This window comes from Hypanus sabinus, chromosome 2 (assembly GCF_030144855.1).
Source record: "Hypanus sabinus isolate sHypSab1 chromosome 2, sHypSab1.hap1, whole genome shotgun sequence".
NCBI lineage: Eukaryota > Metazoa > Chordata > Chondrichthyes > Myliobatiformes > Dasyatidae > Hypanus > Hypanus sabinus.
Window position 1 is genome coordinate 186,950,414 of NC_082707.1, and position 11,747 is coordinate 186,962,160.

An 11,747-nucleotide genomic window follows, 5' to 3' on the forward strand; every position below is an offset into this window, starting at 1 on the left:
ATTTGAAAGTAGTGGGAGGAGGGGGAAATGCAAAATGAAACAAGCTCTGCTTATCTCTCCCATCAACCCACACACATGGACTGTCCTTCAACTCCAAGATAGGCCTCTAATATCCAGGCTTTGGCCAATGGGCTTTGACCTTTGGGCTTCAGTCTTCAGTATCAAATTAGCCAATGACAGGACCCTAACCTCCAGGCTACAACTTTAGGTACACAGACTAACTGGCCCTTGTGCCACCTGCTCGCATAGACATCCAACAGTGGGACCCACTAACCTGGACTGCCCAACACCACAGATGCCCTCCTCCACCCGTCCATGTTGTAAGCCTTTAACAGTTTTGCAGAGGCCTGAATTCCAAATGTTCTTCGTCTGTGAGGTTGTTGATGTCACTTCAAATACACTTTTATGACTCTGGCTCTGAGACCTTGCTAAATTTCTGCAAGGAAGGTTTAAGTAGAGATTACCTTCATTAACAATCCCAGAAGCCACAAATCTGGATTGGAAACAAGGCACCCTGGACCCCAAAGATTTCCGAGAAAGAGGAAGATGAAAGACGGGGTCATCCATAGTTATGTTAATAAGTGGGGCAGAGTTTAACAAGAAAACAGCATCCATCATTAAGGACCCCCACCATCCAGTATGTCCCCTTCTCACTGCTGCCAACAGGCAGGAAACACAGGAGCCTCAGGTCCCACAACACCAGGCTCACGAACAGTAATTACCACACAACCATCAGGTTCCTGAACCGGTGTGAATAACGTCACTGACCCTAATGCTGAACGGTTATAGGATCACTTTCAAGGACTCTCCACTCAAGATTATTTGTTGACTTTTTGTATTATTTGCATGACTTGTCTTCTTTTGTACATTGGTTGTTTGGCAGTCTTGTTAGTTTTTTAAAATAAATTCTATTGTATTTCTTTACTTTGCAATTGATACCTGCAAGAAAACAGATCACAAGGTAATAAATGATGACATATATGTACTTCAATAATTAATTTACTTTGAACTTTGGACTTTGTGCTCAGCTCCTGCTCCAGTTTGTGGCGAGAGGCGAGTTAATCACAATCCAGCACATAACCAGCATGAAGAGGAAGAGACATCAGTCATCTATTATTTTGCTTTCCATTGACCAAAGACTTTTATATTTCATCTTGTCTTTGATGTGTCTCTCTTGAATTTTCAGTCCCTGGTGCCTCAATTATTCCTCTGGTAATGCCTGTATTCATATCCCTTGAAGTGCCTGAATCCAATTCGAGCTTCATCGCAAAGATAACTGAGACTGGTAATTATCTTCATCACATGAAATTGCTCAAAAGTGATCAGGATGGAGTTGCCTTCGCTTGACTGAAGGAGAATTTTCTCAAGGTATGGAGGGAGTTTATGATTTTAGTTCTGCTGTCATGAGGTCAGGTATTAGAAATTCCATTAGAAAGGAAGCAAAGTGAGTCATGGGAGGTTTGGAAAACTTGGATCATTTTCTCTGGAATATTGGATTCTGAGAGGAGATCTGATAGAGGTTATCAGATTGGATAATTTTCTTTGGGGCATTGGATTCCCAGAATGAAAGGATTAACATATGAGGAGCATTTGATGGCTTTAGCCCTGTATTCACTCGAGTTTAGAAGAATGAGGGGTATCTCATGTCTGTGGGGGCTACATTATTGGGTATATTTGAAGCCAAGATTGATAAGTTCTTGAACAGTCAGGGCATGAAAGGCTGCAGGGAGAAGGCAGGAGAATAGGATTGAGAGGGGTAATAAATCAGCCATGATGGAATGGTAGAGCGGACACAATAGCCTGAATGGCCTAGTTCTGCTCTTCTGTCTTACAGTCTTTCAGTCTGATGGTAGGCAGGGCTTTTGATCCGCAGATGAGCCGGGAAGGAAGCCTCTCCAGCGTCCCTCAGATAGTTCAAGTCATTAGCAGATTTATCAAGACAAAGGGCATCATAAAAACCAGGCAAAAATTGAGTGAAAGCAGAGGAAATTTAACTATAAGAGTAACAAGCCAGATTCAAAGTAATAGGGAAATTAAACTTCCTTTGAAAGGAAATAAAGCTAAGAAACTGTATGTGTGATATTAGGTTATAAACACATTTACATAAAAAATTTATACAGAACCATTAAATTGTTGATTAAATAATAATATTGAAACAGTGGAGTACGATTGGATCAAGACATTAAACATTCATTGACTAGTATCATAAGTACTCATTTCTAAAATAGCTTTAAATAGATTAGGACCACAAGTATAGGGAACTAGATATAACACAGAAAAACTAAGCAGCCAAAGGGGGTATAAAGCAGCACTTCCTCTCCACAAAATAGTTCAAGTCAAAGATTTAGTCCGTCATGCGTCAGCTCAGCTTGGTTTCCCATATTTAAATGTTGCTTTGTGCCTGACACTGGACAATTAAAATCTAATACCTATCACCGAATCAATGACCAGTGTTAGGCTTTAAAGATCAGGCAGGACATAAACAGGCCATTCGGCCCACCATGAGAATGTTGACCCTCAAGCACCATCATGCAATGAAGCAATAAACATAGGAGCAGCATTCCACAGAATGGAGAACACAATCAGAATGACAATAGTGAATTATTGTTAATGGGTTAATGGATCATTAGGAAGAGAACAAGCTGTTTCTGAATTGTTAAGTGTGGAAATTCAAGTTCCTGTACCTCCTCCCTGATAGTGGGAATGAGAAGAGGGTATGGATAGTGAGGGTCCTTAATGATGAATGCTGTCTTCTTGAAGCACTGCCTTCTGAATATGTCTTTGACGGTGGGGAGGATTGTCACCATAATGGAGCTGGCTGAGTGTACAACCGTCTGCAACCTCTTTCAATCCTGTGCATTGCAGTTTCTATATCAGTCTGTGATGCAATTAGTTAGAATGTTCTCCACTTTACCCCAGGGCTATCAATAAGATCATGGACAATATGCTTGTAAACTCAGCTCCACAGTCCCATCACTGCCTGTAACAGGAATCGATGTCTCTGAGCCTTAAACAATTTTCAAAGGTTCTGTTTACACTGCCTTTAGGAGCAAGAGAGTTTGAAAATGGGGTATCATCGGAAAATGCTGGGGGAGAGTGCGAAGGTGGTGAGTAAATCTTCATTCACCCCTTCTCTGGAGTTAGGTGTTTGACTTGAAACACTGTCCAGTCACAGAAACAATGTTCAGTGGCCACTACCTCCTGTACCAAATAAAGAGGCCACTGAGCGTATGTTTGTGGTTTTTCACTTCAAGGTTCGATGTGCTCTTCTGTGCACCACCGTTGTAGCGTGTAGTTATTTGAGTTACTGTCACCTTCCTTTCAGCTTGTTTCAGCCTAGCCATTCTCCTTGACTTCTCACATTAACAAGGCGTTTTTGCCCACAGAACTGATACTCACTGGATGCTATTTGTTCATCACAACTTTCTCTGTAAACTTTAGAGATTTGTGCATGAAATTGCCAGATCGGCTGTTTCTGAGACAAATCATTCCAAGGTCAAAGTAACTTCGTTTGCATTTCTTCCCCATTTTGATGTTTGTCCTGAACAGTAACTGGATCTCCTGACCATGTCTGCATGCTTTAATGCATTGTGTTGCTGCCACATGATTGGCTGGTTAGACGTTTGCACTAACGAGCGGGTGTACAGGTGTATCTAATAAAGTGGACACAGAGTGCACATTGTGAAATTTTTGTTTTGCAGCAGCAATTCAGTTGAATACATACAAATTATGATAAGTTAGAAAAAGAACTATAAAAATGTAATTTGTGCAGAAAGAGAGCTATTAGTGTTCATGGGTTCATGGACCATTGATAAATCTGACAGCGAAGGGGAAGAATCTATTTCAAAGATGTTGAGTGTGTATTTTCAAGCACCAGTACCCCCTCTCTGATGGCAGCAATGGGAAAAGGGCATGTCCTGGGTCGTGGGGTCCTTCATGATTAATGCTGTTTTCTCCAGGCTTCGATGGTGGGGAGTCTAGTGCCCATGATGGAGCTGGCACCATCGATTTGTTTCCTTCAGTTTGCAGGCAATAAATTTCAAACAATAGACAATAGGTGCAGAAGTAGACCATTCGGCCCTTCGAGCCTGCACCGCCATTTTGAGATCATGGCTGATCATCTACCATCAATACCCGGTTCCTGCCTTGTCCCCATATTCCTTGATTCCCCTATCCATAAGATACCTATCTAGCTCCTTCTTGAAAGCAGCCAGAGAATTGGCCTCCACTGCCTTCCGAGGCAGTGCATTCCAGACACCCACAACTCTCTGGGAGAAGAAGTTTTTCCTTAACTCTGTCCTAAATGACCTACCCCTTATTTTCAAACCATGCCCTCTGGTACTGGCCTCTCCCAGCATCTGGAACATATTTCCTGCCTCTATCTTGTCCAATCCCTTAATAATCTTATATGTTGCAATCAGATCCCCTCTCAATCTCCTTAATTTCAGCTTGTACAAGCCCAGTCTCTCTAACCTGTCTGTGTAAGACATTCCTGACATCCCAGGAATTAATCTTGTGAATCTATGCTGCACTTCCTCTACAGCCAGGATGTCCTTCCTTAAACCTGGAGACCAAAACTGTACACAATACTCCAGGTGTGGTCTCGCCAGGGCCCTGCACAAATGCAAGAGGATTTCCTTGCTCTTGTACTCAATTCCTTTTGTAATAAAGACCAACATTTCATTAGCCTTCTTAACTGCCTGCTGCACTTGCTCATTCACCTTCAGTGACCGACGAACAAGGACTCCTAGATCTCTTTGTATTTCTCCCTTACCTAACTTTACACTGTTCAGATAATAATCTGCCTTCCCATTCTTACTCCCAAAGTGGGTAACCTCACACTTATTCACATTAAATGCCATCTGCCAAGTATCTGCCCAGTCACCCAGCCTATCCAAGTCACCCTGAATTCTCCTAACATCCTTATCACATGTCACACTGCCACTCAGCTTAGTATCATCTGAAAACTTGCTGACGTTATTCTCAATGCCTTCATCTAAATCATTGACATAAATCGTAAACAGCTGAGGTCTCAATACCGAGCCCTGTGGCACCCCACTAGTCACCGCCTGCCATTCCGAGAAACACCCATTCACTGCTACCCTTTGCTTTCTATCCACCAACCAGTTTTCTATCCATGTCGATGTCTTCCCCCCAATGCCATGAGCTTTGATTTTACCCACCAATCTCCTAAGTGGGACCTTATCAAATGCCTTCTGAAAATTGAGGTACCCTACATCCACTGGATCTCCCCCATCTAACTTCCTGGTTACATTCTCGAAAAACTCAATAGATTAGTCAAGCATGATTTACTCTTGGTAAATCCATGCTGGCTTGGCCCAATCCTATCACTGCTATCTAGATAATGGACTCTAGTATCTTCCCCACTACTGATGTTAGGCTGACAGGTCAATAGTTCCGTTTTCTCCCTCCCTCTTTTCTTAAAAAGTGGGATAACATTAGCCATTCTCCAATCTTCAGGAACTGATCCTGAATCTAAGGAACATTGGAAAATGATTACCAATGCATCCGCAATTTCCAGGGCCACCTCCTTTAGTACCCTAGGATGCAGACCATCTGGGCCTGGGGATTTGTCAGCCTTCAGTCCCATCAGTCTACTCATCACCGTTTCCTTCCTAATGTCAATCTGTTTAATTTCCTCTGTTACCCTATGTCCTTGGCCCATCCATACATCTGGGAGATTGCTTGTGTCTTCCTTAGTGAAAACAGATCTAAAGTACTTATTAAATTCTTCAGCCATTTCTCTGTTTCCCATAACAATTTCACCCAATTCATTCTTCAAGGGCCCAACATTGTTCTTAACTATCTTCTTTCTCTTCATATACCTAAAAAAGCTTTTGCTAGCTATCCCCCTTTATATTCCTGGCTAGCTTGCATTCGTACCTCATTTTTTCTCCCCGTATTGCCTTTTTAGTTGTTCCTTAAAAATTTCTCAATCATCTGTCCTCCCACTCACCTTAGCTCTGTCATATTTCCTTTTTTTTAATGCTATGCAATCTCTGACTTCCTTTGTCAACCACTGTGGCCCCTTTCCCCCCTTTGAATCCTTCCTTCTCTGGGGGATGAACTGATTTTGCACCTTGTGCATTATTCCCAAGAATACCTGCCATCGCTGTTCCACTGTCTTTTCTGCTAGGATATCCGTCCAGTTAACTTTGGTCAGCTCCTCCCTCATGGCTCCATAGTCTCCTTTGTTCAACTACAACACTGACACCTCCGAGCTGCCCTTATCCTTCTCAAATTGCAGATAAAAACTTATCATATTATGATCACTACCTCCTAATGGCTCCTTTACTTCAAGATCGCTTATCAAATCCTGTTCATTACATAACAATAAATACAGAATAGCCTTGTCCCTGGTCGGCTCTCGTAAAGCTGTTCCAAGAATGCATCCCTTAGGAACTCTACAAACTCCCTATCCTGGGGTCCAGCACCATCTTGATTTTCCCAGTTCACCTGCATGTTGAAATCCCCCATAACTACTGCGACATCACCTTTGCCACATACCAATGTTTACTCCCTATTCAACTTGCACCCAATATCCATGCTACTGTTTGGTGGCCTGTAGACAACACCCCATTAGGGTCCTTTTGCCCTTACTGTTCCTCAATTCTATCCACACAGACTCCACTTCTCCTGATTCTATGTCCCCCCTTGCAAAGGACTGAATCTCATTCCTCACCAACAGGGCCACCCCACCCCCTCTGCCCACATTTCTGTCCCTACGATAGCACGTATACCCTTGTACATTCATTTCCCAGGTCTGATCTCCCTGCAGCCATGTCTCCATTATCCCAACAACATCATAGTTACCCATTCGCACCTGAGCTTCAAGCTCATCCGCCTTATTTCTGACACTTCGTGCATTCAGACATATAACTTTTAGCCCATTTCTCCTCTCTCTGTTTGAATCTCTGCCTATTGTGCTTAACCCAGCTCACCGAACTCCCATTGGGCTCTATGCCTCTAGAATTTTGTTGTCCTTCCTAAATTTACTTATTCTTTCTGCACATTTAACTCCATGTTCCGTCAGACCATCCCTCTGTACATGTGTCCTCCTCATCACTTGTTCTGCCTCACCTTTCTCTACTCCACACTTAATATTCCGGAACCATGTAGTCCCCACCTATCCTTTATTCTTCCTCTCTCTATCCTCTCTCTCATTCTGGATCCCTGCCCCCTGCAAATTTAGCTTAACCCCCCCCCCAAAGAAGCACTAGCAAACTTCCCTGCAAGAATGTTAGTACCGCTCCAGTTCAGGTGTAAACTGTCCCTTCGGAACAGATCCCACCTTCCCTGGAACAAAGCCCAATTATCTAAAAACCTGAAGCCCTCCCTCCTGCACCATCCTCTCAGCCACGTATTAATCTGTATAATCTTTCTGTTCCTTGCCTCACTCGCACGTGGCACAGGTGGCAATCCTGAGATTATTACCCTGGAGGTCCTGCTCTTCAGCTTCGCACCTAACTCCCTGAACTCCCTGCGCAGGACCCCCTCACTCATCCTACCCATGTCGTTGGTCCCTACATGGACCACAACATCTGGATTCTTGCCCTCCTTCTCGAGAATAACCAGGGAAGCAACATACGATCCGAGACTCCCGATCTTCCCCACAAAATCTCCTATCTGCCCCCCTGACTATAGAATCCCCTATCACTACTGCTCTTTTCTCTACCCTTATCCCCTTCCTAGTCGAGGGTCCAACCTCAGTGCCAGAGACAGGACCACTGCAACTTGTTCCTGGTAGGTCATCCCCATCAACAGTATCCAAAATGGTATACTTATTATTGATGAAAACGGTCACAGGGGTGCTCTGCTCTCTCTGTCTGCTCCCCCTGCCTCTCTTGACTGTCACCCATTTGCCTACCTCCTGACTTTTCGGTGTGACTACCTCCCGATAACTCTTATCTATCTCTGCCTCTGCCTCCCGAATGATCCGTAGTTCATCCAGCCCCTTAAGAATAACTTAAGAAAAAAAAAAAATTATCTCACCCCATCCCCTTTGGATCTTACATCAAAAATTTAAGCCAGGGTACTCTGTCCCTTGACCCATCTGTTCATGGAACAGCTCCCTTCTGTTTACCTTATTTAAACCAGTTTCAACCAGTCATAATCTTGTCCACCTCAATCAAAAGCCCCTTCAACCATTTTTGTTCTAGGGAGAACAATCTCTGCTTCCCTTGAGTAACCTCACAACTGAAGCCCCTCATCCTTGGAATTTTCAAATTAATCTTTTAATTTTGCTTCATTGTGAAGCAAAGCTCACTTTCTGCAGTGACAAAATTACGTCATGCGAGACGGTAAAAGGACCCTCATAACTCACAGCAGGCAGATTCATAAGTGATTTACAACAGACCTTTCACATGAGTGAAGCCATGCCAGTAATGTGCTATCAATGATGAGATATTTATTCGACAGAGAGTTCATTTTGCACTTCAAGTGCATTCTGAAAGGCATCTCCAAGATTGGGCTGTTCAGAGATAATTCACTGTGTTGAGCTGCAATCATTTACCGGAGGCTCCTGGAATGATAATCTTCATCAGCAGAATAATTAATGTCTGCTTCGTTTAACAGACAAGACTAAATCTTGGAAGAATTCTTCAAGGCTACAGATTAATAGTAAAGTTCAGCTGTCACACCCAGAAATGGAATAAGCTTTCCAAATTGTCTGTAAAATTCATTTGAGGGGTATCAAATATTTACCTCATCCATTGAAATCTACCCACAGCATTGGTCAAAGGCTGATCGTTCATGGGGAAAGGTCAGGGCAGCTGTCATAACAGGTTAAAAGGCAGAAGCTTTGAAGTTTGAACTTTGAAAGCTTCCAGAAATAATTGAATCGCCATTGAATAGAAGGCTACAAAGAAAATGGGGGTAAATAGGATGAGTCAGAATCAGAATCATATTCATCATCACTGACTTAGATGATCTGAAATTTATTGCTTTGCGGCAGCTGCACGGTCCAAAGACATAAAATTCTCCTCAACTACAGAAATAAATAAATCGTGGAAAAGAGAAATTGTGAGGTAGTGTAGGGTTTATGGACATTTCAGAAATCTTATGGTGGAGGGTAAGAAGCTACTCCTAAAACACTGAGTGTGGGTCATCAGGCTCTGTACATCCTCTCTGATGTATGAGAAGAGGGCATGTTCCGAGGTGAGGATCCTTGGTGATGGAAACCACTTTCTTGAGATAGCAACTCTTGAAGATGTCCTCAGTGGTGGTTGAATGTTTGAGTGCTCTTGGCCTGTACTCACTGGAGTTTAGAATAATGAGGGGATATCTCATTGAACCCTGCAGAATATTGAAAGGCCTAGATAGAGTGGACATGGAGAAGATGTTTCCTACAGTGGGAGAATCTAGGACAAGAGAACACAACCTCAGAGTAGAAGGATGATCCTTTATATTAAATAGAGATGAAGAGTAATTTTTTTTAGTCAGAGGTTGGTAGACAGCTGTGGAGGCCAAGTTATTGGGCACATTTAAAGCAGAGATTGATATGTTTTTTATTAGTTAATGTTATGTTTGTTCTTTAACAAAAACAAACTTGCATGGGTAAAAATGCTAGAACTGTTTTATTCACAGATTTACAGAATGGCTTCAGCTCAACCATACTACTCAACTAATAGGACCTTCAGCCTGCCAAAAGTGTGTGTGCATCCCTTTTACCAATGTCACTTCCAGATCCCTCTGAACTGCCACATTGCACACTGGGAACTAAAGTTCTTTATTATGTACACACTTAATAACACATCTTCCACCTTTAAAGAAAAAACAAACACAATACTGTGCCCTCATAATCCAACCAGAAACAATTATATTTTCCAACACAGACATTTACATTAACTTCAATTTCTCGGCCTGAAACGTCGACAGTGCTTCTCCTTATAGTGAAACTTCAATTGTAATGAGCAAATACAGCTCCTTATTTACTTAACAACTTTCAATCAGTCTCTCGGGTGGTTTAACAATCCATTTTGGTCTGCTCTATGTTTCCACAGGTGCATTGCTTGTATTTGGTGCTTTAATATTTGTGCCTTTCTGAGAATTTTGATTAACATTTATTCTTTACATCTGCTGGCCCCTTTTGCACACTAACAGGTGATGTGTCACATCTATGGGTTGGAACTTGTGGTCGTAGAACAGCTTTTCATGGACTGGAAGGTTATTGCGTATGCGTTGACCCATCAGCATTTGGGCTGGTGAAAGGCCATTCTGCAGTGGCAGCCAAGTTCTGTTAGTCATCAGACTTCTGTGGAAATCTTCTTGTCCATCTCAGACTTTCTTCATGAGACCCTTAACTACCTTGACCAAACTCTCTGCCAGATCATTAAATTTTGGGTGAGGTATGGTTGAATTTTTATGTCAAAACTAACCCCCCAATCATTGGCAAAGGGCTCAAATTCACAGCTCGAGGATTGTGGACCATTGTTTGATACCACTTTATGCCTTGAAAACACAGCTGTCAAGAAGGTGATGACCGCTTTGCTGGATGTTGATTGCCCTCTAGGTAATTAGAAAAGTAGTCTGTTACAATAATGTGACTTTTCCCATTACATACAAACAAATCCACTCCAACTGGAATCACAAACCTGTTCCCTTTGAAGACCATATCTTCCACTACTCTGCATACCCACTAATCCCGAATACACAATGGACAGCCGTTTTTACAGTAGTTGCTGGCTATCCTTTCAATATTGTCTCTTTGAGTACTTTCATTGTTTCATTTGTTCATGCTGCAGTCCTATTATTCACTGTTCTATCAGGAGATACTGGAATGGAGGCAATAATCATGTCAACATAGACCTATATATCTACATTAATCTCTAGTCACTCTTCTCTTTCTTGTTGACTGCTCGAGATAACGCATCAGCAGCAAACATATATTTTCCTGGTGTGTAGATCATCTTCACATCATATTTCTACAGCCTTATCAACATGTGCTATATCCTCATGGGACATTCATTCAGTGGTTTGGACATAATTGAGACCAATGGTTTATGTCTGTCTCCACTTCAAAAGCTTGTCCATAGATATACCGATGGTGCCTTTTGCATGCTTATGTGCTGCTAAGCTCCTTTTCTGTCTGTGCACAGTTGGCTTCCGCACTTGTTCAAGCTCGTGATGGATAAACCACAGGTTTCCATGTGTCATTATGTTGCTGAAGTAGTACTGCTCCAAGGCCATTCGGCCAAGATTCTAGTACACCTCTCCTGATCATAAAACTTCAGCATGGGCTCTTCAATTAGGATTCTTTCCAGCCTCTGGAAACATTCTTCTGGCTTATGAGACCAAATCTGTTCATTTTGCTGCTCAACGAGTGACCTAAGTGGTGCTGACACAGTAGCCAATCAGGGGATGAACTTATCCAGGTAAATTGCTATCTCTAAGAAACATCTCATCTCATCTTTTTTCTTTGGAGCCTCTCCATGTTCTCAATGGCTGACATCTTTCTTGTGTCAGGGTTTCACTCTCTCTTCCATTATGACATCTCCTATGAGAGTCAGTGTATTTAATAGCACACTCACATTTCTCTTTATTTAATTTCAAACTGATATTTCAGATTACATCTAGCACCTGTCTCAGTCATGCATTGTATCCTTCCCCAGACGATGACGTTATCTATTAAAGTCTTGACACCAGGTATGCCTTCAAAGATCAAGTAGATGGTTTTATGGTAGACATCCAATGTGGACAGGATCACATAAGGTAACTGAAGACAGTGA

General features: G+C 42.3%; 1 long non-coding RNA gene across 1 annotated transcript in view; it reads left to right on the top strand.

The window, feature by feature from the left end:
- Window positions 1-1,207: 1,207 nt before the first annotated feature.
- The window catches only part of LOC132389138 (uncharacterized), a 31,910-nt gene continuing 21,370 nt past the window's right edge, over window positions 1,208-11,747 (top strand). The window contains exon 1 of the long non-coding RNA XR_009510437.1: window positions 1,208-1,368. This is a non-coding gene — a long non-coding RNA (uncharacterized LOC132389138). The remainder of the gene's footprint in view (window positions 1,369-11,747) is intronic.